The following is a 19,655-nucleotide window of genomic DNA, read 5'->3' on the forward strand; positions in this document are numbered from 1 at the left end:
TCGGATGTTCTCACCAGGGGTTGAGTTGAATATAAAATTTCCTGTGGAGAAGATTAATTTTAGGGCATCTGGAACTCCTTGCGGTTGTTACACTGAAACTTTCCTATGGCCATATTCTGCCCTGTATTTTTTTGGGCTTTCATTGTATGAGTGCAGTTTCCGATCTTGCTTTGCCCTGTTGGTTAATGTTAGTTGATGGATACATTGTTGCTGACTAGCTTGTCCAGAAACCTACATCTTTGAAAGTACTTTAAGTCCCAACCTTGTTCCTCCTATTATTACATAATATGGCATTTTCCCTTAATAGCTTAACGATTCTTTATTCATTCATATATGTCCACCTTTCCTTTCCTTCTACATTTAGCCTTGAACTATGTGAGGTGTGGTACCTGCTGGTGAAGTGATTGAGATATAATATGATTATTAAGTTTGCTAACTGATTGACATTTTGTGCACTGACTCACTGGTTTGTAGTTCTGCATGCTTCCTTTCAATTTAAAAAAAAAAAAAAATTATTGGAAGAGGGTGTAATTTGCATAACCAAATATGTTATAATCATAAGTAATGTGCCTTTCTCTATTAAGGAAGCTGAGAACTGTATTGATAGATTAAATTCTAGGTCTATGTCAAAAATAACTATCGAGCCCCCAATTTTCAGTTAATTTTATGTCACTTCGAAACTTGGTGTAATGTTAAATGGATGAAACCTTAGTTATTGATGTGCTACCGCTATTAAAATTGACTGTTGCAGTAGTGTATGGTAGTCCCAGTGTTGGAGATGTGTTTCGGTGTAATCAAGAATCCTAGCTCATGGACTCGAATGTCAACCAAATTGGTAACTGTCGGCATCTCACCTCTACTATGTCAACTTGCATATTTTAGCTAAGCAACTATGTATGTTACTTCTACCAGTATCAAGTAAGAATATCAAATTATGTTTAAACCTTCGAATGAAGATAATTCACGTGGTACCTTATCTGTTGAACACTCATCACTTGTGAATAGTTATGCCTAACCCCGTGTTGGTTTTTGTGGATGGAGGGTATAACGTGTTTATTATATGTTTCGGAGATATATATACAAAGTATATATATGTTTGACTGACGAGCATAGTTGGAAATTGGTATCAAAACGCATTTAGATGCGTAATTATATTTGTTGGCTTTAAAGTTATTTCATGTAATTCGTGATGCAATCTACTGAACTCTTGGTACTACGCATAATTCACGCTGGGCGCTAAAGATCGATTAGTGAGTTCCATCTAGGCTGCACTTTGGTGCTATCTGGCTGCATGCGCGCTACTCCTTGTGTCATCATTTCTCGAGTTGATTGTAAAATGACAATGATTTGAGTGTCGTTTGTTCTGCTTGGATCGTAGAAGAAGAAATGTCGTTCCCTGGTCGCTGGAGGAAAGTTTAAGAAAAATCAAGTAAAGAAAGGAGAAGAGATGGTGCAGATGCCTGACCAGGGTTGATTCAATCACCATTTGGCGATGCGCCAAGATCTTTTTGTTGTTTTCCCACATCTTGTATTCCTATCTTAAGGAATAATTGTAATTAGTTGCTTTAATTTTTCTTGGTCTTCGGAATATCGAGCATAACTATTTCGGACTGACGAATTCAAAATCTCATTAAGTCTTTAAAACTATTGAACTCTGATGATTAAGTAACTGAATAATCAAGATTTTAAAATGTGAAAGGTGTTAGTTAAGCATGTACTGGTGTTAGGCATTATTTTCGGGGCTCTCATTAAGTTAATTATCTGGTAACATTTGGTTTCAATAACCTTCTTTTGTAAATCATGTTTAACGGTGGAAAATTTTGCAGAAATCATATGTAAACCCACTGAGTTGGAAATTGTTTCTGGTGACTATCCAGCTATTCTTTGGCAGCCATGTTCCTTTTTCTTGATCACGTGTTCTGGTTGCCATTGGTTACATTTTGTTTTGCTAGTTGCTTTACATTGCACCAACACAGATAGGTCTTATGGCGACAATGGGACAGGGAAGGGCTAGGAGTGGGAAGGAAGCGGCCGTGGCCTTAATTAAGGTACAGCCCCAGCATTTGCCTGGTGTGAAAATGGGAAACCACGGAAAACCATCTTCAGGGCTGCCGACAGTGGGGTTCGAACCCACTATCTCCCGAATACTGGATACTGGCCGCACTTAAGCGACTGCAGCTATCGAGCTCGGTGGTTACATTTTGTAAACTTAAAGGGAGGGATGTGGTGAGTCCTCTGTTGACAACTGAACATTTGAGCTTCGACGATTGAGTTGTGGATTGCATTTTGACTTGAGTTGCCTGAATCTGTATGCGATTCGGTTTTAATGGCTTTGATATCTTAAAATAATATTGCCTTCGGGAGTTATAACCTTCGTAAGTGTGTCATTGTTTGTTTCCTTTCTGATGTCGCAAGATTTAAGCCTTGTGGCGGTTTAATATTTGCATTTCTTATGAGAGCATTGGAAGTCATGGAGAAACAATTCTCTACTCAATATTAACCTGTAGTATTTCTAAGTATTCCATCCTATTCAGATTAATTAATGAATTGTTTGCGTGAAAATGATGTTAAGCTCCATCTTAATTTCTAAATAATTGTTTCATTTCTTGGAGAAATTAATGTATGTACAGCAATTTAACAGGGTCAACCTTTTCACTTTAGTATTTTAATTTTGAAAGAAGATTAAAAACTTAATTAATAATTCATTTGAATTGATTTTAAAATTAATTAAAATGTTATTCTGGAATTACGGTCTTTTTTTTTTATTCCAGTCAGTAGATTTGATTTATTATTTTACTAATCCAGCTGACCTCAGGGTCCAGATTGATTTAATTCATTCACGCCTACCTTGGGACTGTTTTGGTAAGTACATTTCCTTCTCTTGTTGTGATTTTATTCATGTGAAAGTCCCACGTTGTGCAGCTACGATCGCTAGTGAATACTTTGGAGATATGCGATAATTAAGAAATCTTCTAAGGAAGTGACTTTTAAGTTGCTACGTGATTCATTGCCCTTATCTTCCCAGCAGACCAACTAAAAGAGAAATGATAACCCTTATGCAAGTTGTCTACACAAAAAGTACTGTATTGCAGTCTGCAGATTAAGGAGCATACTGAAATTACATTTCATCAACCCTTCATGTGAAGAACAATACATTTTAAAATGACGTCCAAAACTTCCACCTTTCTAAATTCACATATCACTACCATTATAAACACTTCATAGGAACAGCAGAAAGTATTTGCACTTTAAGAGAGTCCCTGAAAAAGAAAAGAGGGAATACATTTACAGGGCACTTTAAATACGTTAACAATTCCTTCCAGTAAATGTAAAACAGAATTATTTTCCAAACAACAGTTAAGTCCCATAAATCTAGTGATCAAAGAAGTAGATCAGAACCAGAATATCAGTGGTTTTTGGCATTCTTTTCATGACTCAAAACTACAACACTTGCCAAGGTCTAGAAATCAGTTTTCAAATTTCAGAATTTCTCTACTGTTTTCACAGTTCTAGACTTGTGGCACATCTTAGAAGAACCCTTATGTTATGTAGTTTTCTTTGATAATCTACAATAAATTGCAGTTTTCATTATTAGCCTACTTACCATATCACAGTCCGCCTCTGTAGTGTAATGGTTAGTGTTATTAGCTGCCATCCTCGGGGGCCCGGGTTCGATTCCCGGTAATGCCAGAAATGTAAGAATGGCAGGAGGGCCGGTACATAATTAAAATGGTACATGGCAGCCCACCTCCATTGGAGGTGTCCCTGAAAAGAGCTGCACTACCTCGGGATGAGGACAAGAGTTTACTTTTTAATTTTTTTAAAAAACCATATCACACGTCCCTTTCTAGTAGTTTAATTTATTTTAGTTGAAGCAAATAGAAAATTGGAGACTGAACCCACAGTATCTGGAAACAATGGTCATGTGCAAGAATAACCCATTTGCATTTGAAGTAGCAGTGGATTCCATAATAATTAGAAGGCAGGGAAGAAGCAATCACACACAATTCTTAAGTGTCCAGTCACAAAAGGAAGTATGTTCAAGATACAAAAACATGTGCAACTCATGCGTCACATCAAAAGCGCCATCATTCTACCTACAAACTTACAGACTACCGGGCAAGTTGGCCGTGCGTGTAGAGGCGTGCGGCTGTGAGCTTGCATCCGGGAGATAGTAGGTTCGAATCCCACTATCGGCAACCCTGAATATGGTTTTCCGTGGTTTCCCATTTTCACACCAGGCAAATGATGGGGCTGTACCTTAATTAAGGCCACGGCCGCTTCCTTCCAACTCCTAGGCCTTTCCTATCCCATCCTTGCCATAAGACCTATCTGTGTCGGTGTGACGTAAAGCCCGTAGCAAAAAAAACTTACAGACTTATACCACTCAATGTTTCAAAGGAACAAAATGCAGGTTAAGGGTTATTCCTTGAATGTCCCCAAAATGTCTGTAAACCCAGAAAGAAATATGTACGCGAATGTTTCCACCACGTGGACATAGAAAGTCATTCATGACTTGAAAACTTTACTGAAGATCTGTGAAGGTGGATTGGAAGGTAAAAACAATGAAGGCAACCTCCAAAGAGAGTGTTAATCCATGCAGAATGTAGGCCGCATGCTGCACCAAACAGACAATCTTTTGTTTCATATGAGGTACAAGTTACAATGTCTTATTCTTGGAAGACAATCTCGACAGTGAGTGCTAACGATGTACATTGTATTCTGCGCCAGACAATCTCTACCAGAGGTACAAGTTACAATGTCTTATTCTTGGAAGACAATCATCACAGTGATTGCTAAGAATGTATGTTGTATTCTGCACCAGACAGACAATCTTATCTGAATTTTATTTACCTCTGGAAATAAACCCTAAATTCATATCACACAATGAGCAGAACAACTTCCACAGTTACATGCATGACTCTCTTTGACTTGTCTTACTCTTTCCTTATAACAGACAATCCTCAGTAAACCTCATGAAGTTCCAGTGCTCTGTTCATGATTAAAATCCTTGAAAAACTTAGGATATAAACAGCAGCTTCCAGGCAAGAGGTAGATATGCTGCCAGTACACTACTATTAATACTGTCTTTTATTAAAGTGAGGAGTGATCAACTGCAACCTGCCTGTGATCATTTATTAATACAAACCAATACAAGAATATTGCAAAGTAAACACAAAGGGAAACAGCAATCTCTAAGAAATAAAACTACAGTCATTATTCTGTGGATGACGAGCCCATTTTAGTCATCATCACAAGTTGTTTTACACATTTCTGAGCGTTCTGACCCTATTAAGTATGTTTCTCCCTCCTGGATGGTTTTCAGCTCTTCTTAATGTCTGCTGAAGAGCTGGCCTTAAGAGTCCCTGTTTCACAACTATACAGAAAGATGAAGTCGAGAGCTTCAACAAGGTGGATATTTGAGCTCTTTGTCAGTGATCAGTTCTTCCAGATCTTGGTGAGTTTCTTCATGGCAACTCTCCCTAAGTTGATTCATCATCTTATTTCTGCCTCACAACTTCCTATGTTGCACACAGTTGATCCAAGTTAGACAAAATAGTGTACTACCATCAGTCCCCTTAATCTATTAGTCAGTTGGATCTGTGCTCCTCTGTCAATTATCAATAATTTGGACTCACTAAGGTGCTCACATTTTTCACTCTTGCTAGTAAGTCAGTAAGTTCGTCTTCACTGCTGGCAAGGAGATTGGTGTTTTCAGTAAATTTCAAATTATTATTAATTAATTTGCCACTGATTGAGATGCCTCCTGCCCTCCCGTCAACGCTCTGCTGTGAATTTGTAAACTTTACTTCAGCGGTTACACAAATACAGTTAAAGGGAGTAAAGTAAATCAATTTACAAGGTACCTTAAACACTATACACACCATAACCATGTAAATGAACTGTGGCGAAAACAGCACAAGTAAATATCAGTGAGGGCAACTTGACGATAATAAACAAGGAACGTGGAACGGTACTGGGAACCTACAAAGGGCATGGAGTAGCTCAGGTTGCCGTTTTCGGAAAAATCAATGGTGATCTTTGATTTTCAAAGATATTATTTACAAAATGGACTTTACAAAATAATTACAAACAAGTTCACCAATGTGGAAAATACCAATACACAGTTTGTGAAATACAAATTACATGTTCCTTGACAAGAGCTTCCTGTAAGTTCAAAGAGTCAAGCGAGTACCGTACATCCAATTACAAACCAAGACGTACAATATAATATTGAAGGTAAGAAGAAACAAAAAATTTGCTTAATCAACAGAAGTACCAGCATGAGCAATTCCTGAGGAGAGAGGGGGGTAAACTGTTCAACCAGTGCCTGCACCGCTTTCCACTAAACTACTTCTAAGTAATAGGGTAAGTGACGGAGGGAGTAATCAAAAACTTATGTTATTTATTCGAGGGAAGGCTATATCAGGAGCGCCAAGTATTAGAGGGACTAATCATTTTCCAAATCCTCCAATTATGATGGGCATTACTATAAAGAAAATTATTACAAATGCGTGAGCAGTGACAATTACGTTATAAATTTGATCATCACCAATTAAATAACCTGGTTGTCCTAATTCTGCACGGATTAATAAGCTGAGAGATGTACCTACCATTCCTGCTCAAGCACCAAAGATGAAGTATAATGTTCCAATATCCTTATGATTAGTTGAAAAAAGTCATTGTTGCAGTAGGGTGGCTGAGATTATAGGCGGTAAACTGTAAATTTATTTAGGAGAATTTTCTCCCCTACCAGGCTTTATAGTCAATAATGATATTAGACTGCAATTCTAAAGGAGTAGCAAAAACTATTAAGGCTTAAAGATTTTTGTCTTTATTTATAGCTTTGAAGGCTATTAGTTTTATTAACTTAAAGCCTTAAAGCACAAAATAGACGACGGAACTAAAGGGTAACCCCAATGTTGAAATTCCAGTGAAGGTTAATAGGAGGGGTAAAAAAGTACGATTGAAGGAACCAACTAAAGTTAATTTTAATTCTGTATAGGAGAATAGGAATGCAAGGAATGTTAATCGAAGGTAATAAAATAGTGTTACTAAGGTTATAATTACTATGATGATGACAATAAATTGATAATTTAAATCAACCAAGGTTTGAATAATTAATCACTTAGGTAGGAATCCTAGGAAGGGAGGTAAACCACCAAGAGAGAGTAGAAGGAAGAATAAACAAGATTTTGTAATTTGGTTATTAGTTATTGTTAAGAAGTTTTGATTGATATGGTAAATACGATGTACATTAAACATTAAAATAACAGATAAGGTGAGGAATGAGTAAATAATGAAATAGAGTTCCCATAGGTTTTCTCCTACTACTATGGCAGCAATTATTCAATAGGAGATTAATAGAAGAATAAGCTATTAGCTTTCGTAGGGAGCTTTGGTTTAACCCCCCTAAAGATCCAATTAGTACTGAGGTAAGGATAATTATTCTAATGAAAATGTTTATTTCAATAATATATGCTAACAGTATGAGAGGGGCAATTTTTTGTCAGGTTATTAAAACAAAACAGTTTTTTCATCTTAAACCTTCTATGGTTGCTGGAAACCAAAAATGGAAGGGGGCGGCTCCTATTTTTAGTAATAATGCTGAACATATCAGGGTTGAAAAGACTTCGGTATTTATATAAAAAGGATTATTAGAGACTGCAAACATTAAGATAATAGAGAAAAATAGTGCAGCGGATGCCAAAGCTTGCACTAAGAAGTATTTTAGGGAAGCTTCTGTCGATATAAGGTTTTTTGTATCAGTTATCAGGGGAATAAAAGATAGGAGGTTAATTTCTAATCCTATTGATACTCCCAATCACGAAGTTGATGTAGTGGCAATAAGTGTACCTAAAATTAAAGTTGCAGTAAATAAAGTTTTAGCAGGAGTAATGAAGGTTAAAAAGGAGGACAATCCTATTTATGGGGTCCCATTAGCTTATATTTAGCTTACCTTTTTGTTAAAGTTTATGGATATATCTAGGTGTATGAAGCACGAAAGTTTTTGATACTTTAGGAAATAGTTTAAATCTATTAGATATAATGAAGGTAAATAATTACATGATTTACTCTATCACAGTAATCCTTTTTATCAGGCACTTCATTTTAAAAACTTTTATGTATGAATAGTAAGAATTGGTGCAAGGTGATTGTTAGTGTTAAAATAATTAATTAAAAAGGAGGATTTTTTTGAAATTTTTTTTTGAGAAGTGCGCATTTTTTTGCATTTTTGGTAATCAAGGATTTTTGGAAATTTTGAGCTTAGTGAAAAAATAATTAAAATAGATTTAGTTGATAAAGATTAGTAACAATTTTGAAATTATCTGAAATTTAAAATTTTTTGAATAAAGGCCATATTTAAGATTGTTTTTGGAATAGTTAATAGTTTTTAGTAAGAAAATTTGGTCAGTTACAATAGTTATATATTAGAGACTGCAAACATTAAGATAATAGAGAAAAGTAGTGCAGCGGATGCCAAAGCTTGCACTAAGAAGTATTTTAGGGAAGCTTCTGTCGATATAAGGTTTTTTGTATCAGTTTTTTATATATATACACACATATACATTTATATAATATTAATTACATATAGAAAAGGTACATTCATTAATAATAACTTATTGATATACAAACCCCCGATAATGTTAATAACAAATATACTTGAGAGAGAAAAAGAGGATCTTATAGATATTTCTAGCATTGTAGGGGGTATATATCTACATATATATTATATATAGATTTATATATTAATAAATGTTTATATAATATATACTTTAGATATAGGTATAAATATATAATAACCTATATTCATAATCTATTTAATTTTTGGTAATAAATTAAAGAATTTATTTTAAATATGCATTTATATTAATATACCTATTTAAGTATATATTTCAAGAAATATACACAAAAAAATATATATACTATGATTATTATTCTAATTAGATATTTACTGCGTGCCACTTTGGTGCGGCGCCCACAACATTTATAAGTTTGTAAAGTAAAATAATTAGTATTAAGTGAATGTGTCCCATGTGTTATTTTGTGGATAAGAGAATATTTTCATTGTATAGGGGCGAAAAATGCGATGAAAATTCAACGCCAGGAAATACTCAAAACGGGTTCATTATATTGTATATCAATATTTATGTGATGTTATGTTACAATTAGTGATATAATTATTTGATCCATTGTTTAATAATTAATTTAGAAAGTTTTATTCTTGCTTAATTGTTTACTTTTTATATGTTTTACATGTGAATTTTTGTGATTATAGATTTATAAACTTAAATAGTAAATATATATATATAAATATATATATATATATATATATATATTTGCAGTATTTAATATTATTTATCAAGGTGACTTGGAATTAGTAATATAATATGTAGCCGGCTAAAGTCGTGCCAGCCGCCGCGGTTATACGTAGGGTTAAAGTGAACATTATTAGTGTAGAAGTTAGTAAATTTTTAATAAGCTTAAATGTAAATTTTTAAGGTAGAATTTTGAATTTATTAAGGGTTTAAAATTAGTATACGAAGCTTTGAAAATTGGATTATAAACTAGGATTAGATACCCTATTATTCCAATTGTAAATATTGTTACTTGAGTAGTAATAGTTATGTTCTTGAAACTCAAAGAATTTGGCGGTGTTTTAGTCTTTTCAGAGGAATCTGTCCTGTAATCGATAATACACGTTATAATCGACTTGGTTTTGTAATCAGTTTGTATACCGCCGTCGTAAGATTATTTTTTAAGAGTGGTAATTCTCTATAACTCTTATTAGAGTAAATGTCAGATCAGTAAGAGATGGATTACAATAAAAAAATTTAAATGGAGTAGTGCATTTGAAGGTGGATTTGAAAGTAATATTGTTATATTATGATAATGTGATTTTAGCTCTAAAACATGTACACATCGCCCGTCGCTCTCATTAAAAGGTGAGATAAGTCGTAACATAGTAGATGTACTGGAAAGTGTATCTAGAATGCAAAATAAAGCTTCAATTAAAGCATTTCATTTACACTGACAGGATGTTCGTGCGATTCGAATTATTTTGAAGGTATCAATTTAAAATTTGATGAACAGGGAAAGTTTTACTTAATTGAAATAACATTAATTATATATGTTTTAGTATAGGAATAGAACAAATTTATTTATTTATAGTGGAGTAGTACTGTGAAGGGAAATTGAAAAAAAGTTGAAAATAAATTTATAGAAAAGTAAATTGATATTGTACCTTGTGTATCAGGGTTTATTAAAATTGGAATAGAGATTTATTTTTCCCGAATTAAAAAGAGCTAATTTGTTATGTTGGTTAATGTAATATTATTATCAAGAATAACAAATCTGTAATGAAATATTAGTCGGTTTTTAAGATATCTGGTTCTTCAAGAAATGAATTTAATTCAGTATTTAATAGTAGTTTTTATATTAGTATATTAACTGTTAATTGAATATAATATTTTAAGGGATAAGCTTTAGAATAGAATTTATAATTATTATAGGAGTTGTAAAGAATTGTAGGCTTTAAATTAGCCATCAATTGAATAATGTTATAAGTTATTTTATTACAATATAATTTTATAATAATATTAAGTTGAGTGTTGAAGTGAGTTACATAATATGAATGTAAATGTAATAATGATAAAATTAGTATATAAAAGTGTAAGATATTTAATGAATGTGAATTTATATGAAGGAACTAGGCAAATTTAATGTTCGCCTGTTTATCAAAAACATGTCCTTTTGAGATGTATTTAAGGTCGGGCCTGCCCCCTGATAGTGGAATTAAAGGGCCGCGGTATTTTGACCGTGCAAAGGTAGCATAATCATTAGTCTTTTAATTGAAGGCTGGAATGAATGGTTTGACGAAACATTAACTGTCTCCGTGTAATAAATGGAATTTAACTTTTGAGTCAAAAGGCTTAAATGAATATGAAAGACGAGAAAACCCTATAGATCTTTATATGGAATTGTACATATGTTGTTTAGTGATATTATTAATATGTATTTTACCATATTTTGTTGGGGTGACACAAAGATAAATGTAACTCTTTGTTTTACAAACATTGATTTATGAGTATTTGATCTGTTAATAGCGATTATAAGATAAAGTTACCTTAGGGATAACAGCGTAATTTTTTTTGAGAGTTCATATCGACAAGAAAGATTGCGACCTCGATGTTGGATTAAGGAATATGATTAGGTGTAGAAGTTTAATTAATAAGTCTGTTCGACTTTTAAATCCTTACATGATCTGAGTTCAGACCGGCGTAAGCCAGGTCGGTTTCTATCTTTATAATAGATGAATATTTTAGTACGAAAGGACCAAATATTCAAAATTATTTTTAATATAGGTGATAAATGTTAATACTACTTTGGCAGAGAAGTGTATTGAATTTAGAATTCAAAAATGTAAGAGTATTACAGGTAGAATTGTTAATAGAGATTTTAATAAGAATGTTAGGGGTCGTTATGTTGATCATTTGTGTATTGATTGGGGTGGCTTTTCTTACTTTATTGGAGCGGAAGGTTTTAGGTTACATTCAAATTCGTAAAGGACCTAATAAAGTAGGATTTATTGGATTGCCACAGCCTTTTGCTGATGCAATTAAATTATTTTCTAAAGAGGGAACATACCCTGTAGCATCAAATTATTTAATATATTATTTTTCTCCTGTTTTTAGATTATTTTTGGCCTTAATGACTTGAATAATTTATCCTTTTTTAACAACTTTATTTACTTTTAATTTGGGGATTTTTTTTTTAGTGTGCACAAGTTTAGGAGTGTATACTCTAATAATTGCGGGGTGGTCATCTAATTCTAATTATGCATTACTAGGAGGGTTGCGGGCTCTTGCTTAAACAATTTCTTATGGAGTGAGATTGGCATTGATTTTGTTAAGATTTATTTTTTTAGTAGATAATTATTGTTTAATAAGATTTATGAGTCTTCAAGGTTATGTGTGATTTATATTTCTGACCTTTCCCCTTATGTTAGCATGATTTTCATCATTTTTAGCGGAAACTAACCGAACTCCTTTTGATTTTGCGGAAGGGGAGTCGGAGTTGGTTTCGGGATTTAATGTTGAATATAGAAGAGGTGGATTTGCATTAATTTTTTTAGCTGAATATACTATTATTTTGTTTATAAGAATATTGTTTTGTATAATCTTTTTGGGAGGAGATGTTTTATCAACTTTTTTTTTAAGTTGACTTTCTTAGCCTTTATATTTATTTGGGTCCGAGGAACTCTTCCTCGATTTTGATATGATAAATTAGTATATTTAGCATGGAAGGCTTATTTACCTTTATCACTTAATTTTTTATTGTTTTCCCTAGGATTAAAGGGTTTATATATTTTCTTTACTTATTTAATGGATTTTATTTAGTAAAGTTAATAGAAGAATTGAACTTCTGTCTTATGTTTTCAAAACATATGCTTTCATAAGCTTAATAACTAGTTTACTAGATTATCACAAATATAAAAAGTTAAAGGATTTAAGATGTAGTAAAGAAAGTATAGGACGGTAAGGATTTGACCAGTTAGAATATAAGGATCTTCCACTGGTCGAACACCAATTCATGTTAAAAGGATGACAATAGAAACTATAGATCAAAATAGAATTTGGTTAATCGGGTAAAATTGGATTCCACGGAATTTATTATTTGCAGTAAAAGGGAGAATAGGAAGGATTGCAATGGATATTACTAATGCAATTACTCCACCTAGCTTATTAGGAATAGATTGTAAAATTGCGTATGCAAAAAGGAAATATCATTCGGGTTGAATATGGACAGGTGTGACTAAGGGATTAGCAGGAGTAAAATTATCAGGGTCTCCCAATATATAAGGTTCAAGAAGAGTTAATAATAGTAGGATGGCCACTATAATGAAAAACCAAAAATGTCCTTAAAGGTGAAGTAAGGGTGGAATGGAATTTTATCTGAGTTTCTATTTAAACCTAAGGGGTTATTTGATCCTGTTTGATGAAGGAATAAGAGGTGGATTATAACTATCATAGCAACAATGAATAGTAAGACAAAATGGAAGGTGAAGAATCGGGTAGCATTGTAACGTTCCAGACGTCACAGTGTAATTATGTTAATTTTATTATGTGTAATTAATTCAGGAATTTAACGTAATGATATTTATCTTGGTATGTAATTTTATTATAATTCATGGTTGATCATTTGCTCACTATCATTTCATTACTTTGTAACTACGACTTGTAAACGAGGGCTGAAAATATCCTAATATTAACTTAGATTCTTGCGACATTCGTTTAAATTTAACTTGCAGTAGATTTTCCTCTATCTTGCCACATCACTGAGGAAGAAGGAAGGACAAATTTAGACATCAAATTCTGGGAAAAGCGAGCACGTGTTCAAGCGTTGTAACGACAGCTACTGTATTTCGACCAGAATAATTCAAACTGATCACCGCCTATATTTTCAAAGGAGTGTCATGTTGCCATGGATACGGAGTGAAAGGGCCAATAGAAGAACAGTTGATATCATGGTTGGGACCCATCAACTTTAATATCTGGAGTGGGGAGAGACGTGTCAACTGATTGGACCACGTGTAGCGACCTGTAATTAGAGCCAGAAAAGGTTATAAAAGGGCGTGTTGGAGCTCTTGGCATCATTCTTGATCTTCTTGATTATTCTTCTATCTTGTATTTCGCTTTAGGTCTGATAACTTGTCTTATGGTTGTTGTACCATAATGGACTAGTGTGATAGTTTATCACTTCTACATTCATTATTTCATTACCACGACGTGGTACTTAGGAATTTCTGAATGATGGGTGTATAGCCACTCTCATCAGGAAGTACGAACAGCTCTGTATTAGACCAGTTTATACCAGTCTAAGACAATAGGTAGTATTAAACTAGATAGAAATGAAACTTCAGTGCACATTTTCAGTAAAGTTGCAAGGATTATTAATTGAGTATCCTCTCCACATAACCCAAGGAGGTTTTTCTAACTATGACTTAGGGCTCATCTCCAATATACGGGATAGAGCATAACAGGGAGTGATAGTTTCAAAGCCATCATCCAATTAGTGGTTGATGCAATTTGCAAGGCAGGAATGGTACTTAGCTGCAGATGAAGATATCTCAAAGACGACCGGTGATGTCCCAGCTACAAGGATGGAAGCTTTCCAAGGACCAGCAGAACAAGACTACATGGTGAGCAAGCGAGTTAAAAATATTGCAAGTTTTCGCGAAGTAGAGTCATTCAACTTTTTGTTAAATTCATTTCCTATTTTAAATTCAGTTCTCGTTAAACCGTCGTCATTTATATTCAATATAATAAATAGTATTTTCCTAGTTTACTTTAATCAATCTGCCTTAATTAGCCTTTTGATTTCTAATTCTCCTGCTTAATGATTAGTGCACTATCACCCCCCCCCCCCCCTGTGATAAGAGTCCGTCCAAGCTTGATTATAAATTTTTATCTTTAAGTCATCAACTTAAAGATTGGCGCCCTTAGCTTGCATGGTTGCATTTCTCGTTCAATTATTGTTCTCCAAGAGGGGAAGTCACAGCATTATCAACAGCGAATCCTCCTCAAACTCATTGAACTAAATCAATACCTAAATAAGGAACAGCTGTCAAAAGATTTGTAATTACAGTTGCTCCTCAAAAAGATATTTGACCTCAAGGGAGAACATATCCTATAAAAGCTGTTCCTATAACTAAAAATAAGATTACGACACCTGTAGATCAAGTGTGCATATAGTTATATGAACCATAATACATACCACGACCTACATGAAGATAAAGGCAGATGAAGAAGAAAGATGCACCATTGGCATGTAAAGTGCGTAAGAGTCAACCGTAGTTGATATCACGACAGATGTGAGCTACACTAGAGAAAGCTAGGTCTACATTAGCAGTATAATGTATAGCTAAGAAAAGGCCTGTGGCAATTTGGATTATTAAACAAAGACCGAGAAGCGATCCAAAGTTTCACCAAGCGGAAATATTGGAAGGGGCAGGCAGGTCTACTAAGGCATTATTAGCAATATTAAAAAGGGGGTGTGATACTCGTATACTGTAGGTTTGGCCATTAAAATTTTTGTCGCAAGGGACCTTGAAAAATGTTTGTAATTTTTACAATTACGATTAAGGTGAGGAATAAGTAGTTTACCAATATTAAGGTAATAAGATGGTTGGGTTTATTATAGAGTTTAATTAAATGGGGAGTGGCCTCTGTATTTAAAGTGTTATATATTAGATCAATTGATGTAAGGTCCATATTTTTGGTAAGTATGTTGGTAAAATATGGATCTCTTATTGACCAAATTATTAAAATTAGAGTTATTAATAATAAAGTAATGACAAAGGTTTTTATGGAAGTATAGAATAGTTCATTAGAAGCTAAACTAGTGATGTAGATAAAAAGAACTAATATAGCTCCTAGGAAATTCAAGAATAGGATGTAGGAAAATCAAAAGGAGAAGGATATTAATCCGACAGTTATGGAGATAATGCATGTTTGTACAATAATAATAATAATAATAATAATAAGGGTCATAGCAAGGGGATGATTAGCTTGTATAAAAATTATACTATTAAGAAGATTGAAGACAAGAATTCTTAAATTTAAGATTCAGAGGGTAGTTTAAGTATAAAATACTAATTTTGGGGATTAGTGAAAAGAATTTTTCTTTCCTCTGAGTTTTAAAAGAAAATCTTAATATTGGTTTACAAGACCAGTGTTTTTATTAAAACTACTAAAACAATGGTAATAAATATAAGTGGAGTTGTCTTGATTTTAGTGTTTTTAATAGGGTTGTGAACTTTTTGTTCTAAATGTAAGCATTTATTGTCTATATTGTTGAGCTTGGAATTTATTGTGTTGAGTTTATTTGGGTTGCTTTATTTATATTTAAATTTTTTTGATTATGAATTGTATTTTAGTATGGTTTTTTTTTAACATTTTCTGTTTGTGAAGGGGCTTTAGGATTATCTGTGTTGGTTTCTATAATTCGGACTCATGGTAATGATTTTTTTCAAACATTTAGAGTTTTACAATGTTAAAGTTTATATTTATGATTGTATTTTTAATCCCTCTATGTTTTTTAGTTGATTATTGATGGGTGGTTCAGTCTTTGATATATTTTATAACTTTTATAGTTTTTATGCGTTGCATCTTATCAGGTGATTTTGGTAATTTAAGCTATTGTTTTGGAGGAGATATTTTATCTTATGGGCTTATTTTATTAAGATTTTGAATTTGTGCATTAATGATTACGGCAAGAGAGACAGTTTATCGAGTTAAATTTTATAATCAATTATTTCAAATTTATGTTTTGTTTTTATTATTGATATTATACTGTACTTTTAAAAGAATAAGTATATTTTCTTTTTATTTGTTTTTTGAAAGTAGATTGATTCCTACTTTGTTTTTGATTTTAGGTTGAGGGTATCAACCTGAGCGGTTACAAGTCGGGGTATACTTGTTGTTTTATACTTTATTGGCTTCTTTACCCCTATTAGTTGGGTTGTTTAATGTGTATAGAATTTATGGTAATTTGGATTTAAGCTTGTTGAGAAATGTAAGTTTGTTTAATGTTATGTTTTACTTGGTTTTAATCTTGGCCTTTTTAGTAAAAATTCCAATATTTCTCGTTCATTTGTGGTTACCAAAAGCACATGTGGAAGCTCCAGTGTCTGGGTCCATAATTTTGGCAGGTTTATTATTAAAGTTGGAAGGATACGGGTTGTTACGTGTTTATTCAATAATGGTTTCTTTGGGATTAAAGTATAATTATGTTTGGGTTACTATTAGTTTGGTTGGGGGAGTGTTAGTCAGTTTGGTATGTTTATATCAAACGGATTTAAAGGCTTTAATTGCTTATTCTTCGGTTTCTCATATAGGGATTGTTCTAGGGGGTTTAGAGGAAGTTATACACTTATAATCGCTCATGGATTATGTTCTTCTGGTCTATTTGCATTAGCTAATATTATGTATGAGCGTCTTGGACGACGAAGAATGTTAATAAGTAAGGGTTTAATGAATTTTATGCCTTCAATGGCTATGTGGTGATTTCTCCTTAGTTCTTCTAATATAGCTGCGCCTCCTTCTTTAAACTTAATAGGTGAAATTAGTCTATTTAATAGATTGGTTGCTTGATCATGAGTATCTATGGTTATATTAATATTGTTGTCATTTTTTAGAGCGGTATACACTTTATATTTATATGCTTATAGCCAACATGGTATAATATATTCTGGAATTTATTCCTGTTCAAGAGGATATAGTCGTGAGTTTATTTTACTTCTGCTTCATTGATTACCATTAAATATTTTAGTGTTGAAGGGAGATTTATGTATATTGTGATTGTGTTTAAATATTTTAAAGTAAAATGTTGGTTTGTGATACCAGTGATGTAGGTAGCTACTTTAAACCATTTTATGGTCATTGTCTATTTGTTTTTTAAGTTTTTTATTTTTGTTTATTGTAGCAATAATTTTGGTAATTATAGGATTCTATTTTATTATGTACGATTTAGTAATTTTTATTGAGTGAGAAGTATTAAATTTGAATAGACGTTCAATTGTTATAACCTTTTTGTTTGTTTGAATGAATATCACTATTATTTATAGGATTTGTATTATTTATTTCAGCTTTGGTAATTTTTTATAGAGATGAATATATGCACGGTGATTTGACTATCAATCAATTTATTATTTTGGTATTAATATTTGTACTATCAATAATATTCTTGATTATTAGACCAAATTTAATTAGAATTTTATTAGGATGAGATGGATTGGGGCTTGTTTCTTATTGTTTAGTTATTTACTACCAAAATGTTAAATCTTATAATGCGGGTTTGTTAACAGCTTTATCTAATCGAATTGGGGATGTAGCATTATTAATAGCTATTGCGTGAATAATGGCATATGGGAGTTGAAATTATGTATATTACTTGGATTTTGGTAAGGATTCTTTTATTATAATATTAATTAGTACTATAGTGGTATTGGCTGCTATAACTAAGAGAGCTCAGATTCCTTTTTCTTCTTCATTACCAGCAGCTACAGCTGCCCCGACACCTGTATCAGCTTTAGTACATTCATCAGCAATGGTTACAGCAGGGGTTTATTTATTGATTCGGTTTAATAGAGCATTTGTGGATACCTGATTATCTAAGTTTTTATTACTTATAGCTGGCCTTACTATATTTATGGTGGGCTTAGGGGCTAATTTTGAATTTGACTTGAAGAGGATCATTGCTTTATCAACTTTAAGACAATTAGGTTTGATAATGAGAATTTTAGCTATAGGGTTTCCTAAATTAGCATTTTTTCATCTTTTAACACATGCGTTATTTAAGGCCCTTTTATTTATATGTGCTGGTTCATTAATTCATAATTAGCGTTGATTGTAAGAGTATTAGGGGGTTGATTTGGATATGAGGTATCTAAATTTTCTTTGTCTTATAATTTACTATCACTAAAGACATTTATGATATCTAATTTTTTAGGATCAATATGGTTTATACCTTTTATTAGAACTTATGGGGTAAGTTATCTACCTCTATTTTTAGGGAAGCAAGTTTTTAAAATTATGGATCAAGGTTGGAGTGAGGATTGAGGTGGTCAGATAATCTATAATCAACCTGTCCAATATTCTCAGATAATTCAAAATTGACAGAATAATAGAATTAATATTTATTTAATTAGTTTTGTCTTATGGATGATTATGTGGATTATGTTAATTTTATACTTAAATAGCTTATGTAGAGCATAACACTGAAGATGTTGGGGAAGTTTATTAACTTTTAAGTATTTATAAATATATTGTTATATTATTTATACAATGAAAATGTATTGTTTTATTTTAAACTATATAAACGGAGAAATGTTAATGGAATTAAACCATTAAAATGAAAAGTTAGCAGCTTTAATTTGATCAACACATTTCTTTAATTGGAAATAAATTTCAATAATACACTGACTGACAGAGCAAATGCAACACCAAGAAGGAGTGGTTCGAAAGGGATGAAAGTTGGGGAAAAAACAGAGACGGCACGGACGAATAACTGATGTTTATTTCAAACCGATATGCAGGTTACACAATGCGCACGGCATCGACTCAGTAGAATATAGGACCACCGCGAGCGGCGATGCACGCAGAAATACGTCGAGGTACAGAGTCAATAAGAGTGCGGATGGTGTCCTGAGGGATGGTTCTCCATTCTCTGTCAACCATTTGAACCATTTGCCACAGTTGGTCATCCGTACGAGGCTGGGGCAGAGTTTGCAAACGGCGTCCAATGAGATCCCACACTTGTTCGATTGGTGAGAGATCCGGAGAGTACGCTGGCCACGGAAGCATCTGTACACCTCGTAGAGCCTGTTGGGAGATGCGAGCAGTGTGTGGGCGGGCATTATCCTGCTGAAACAGAGCATTGGGCAGCCCCTGAAGGTACGGGAGTGCCACCGGCCGCAGCACATGCTGCACGTAGCGGTGGGCATTTAACGTGCCTTGAATACGCACTAGAGGTGACGTGGAATCATACGCAATAGCGCCCCAAACCATGATGCCGCGTTGTCTAGCGGTAGGGCGCTCCACAGTTACTGCTGGATTTGGCCTTTCTCCACGCCGACGCCACACTCGTCTGCG

General features: G+C 33.3%; 1 protein-coding gene and 1 pseudogene across 3 annotated transcripts in view; one reads left to right on the forward strand and one right to left on the reverse strand.

The window, feature by feature from the left end:
- LOC136864611 (ubiquitin carboxyl-terminal hydrolase 30) overlaps positions 1–19,655 on the reverse strand; it is a 413,613-nt gene that overhangs the window by 123,121 nt on the left and 270,837 nt on the right. The gene's annotated exons all lie outside the window — the stretch shown is intronic.
- On the forward strand, positions 17,439–18,405 carry LOC137498628 (NADH-ubiquinone oxidoreductase chain 5-like; annotated as a pseudogene).

This window comes from Anabrus simplex, chromosome 2, assembly GCF_040414725.1.
Source record: "Anabrus simplex isolate iqAnaSimp1 chromosome 2, ASM4041472v1, whole genome shotgun sequence".
Lineage (NCBI taxonomy): Eukaryota > Metazoa > Arthropoda > Insecta > Orthoptera > Tettigoniidae > Anabrus > Anabrus simplex.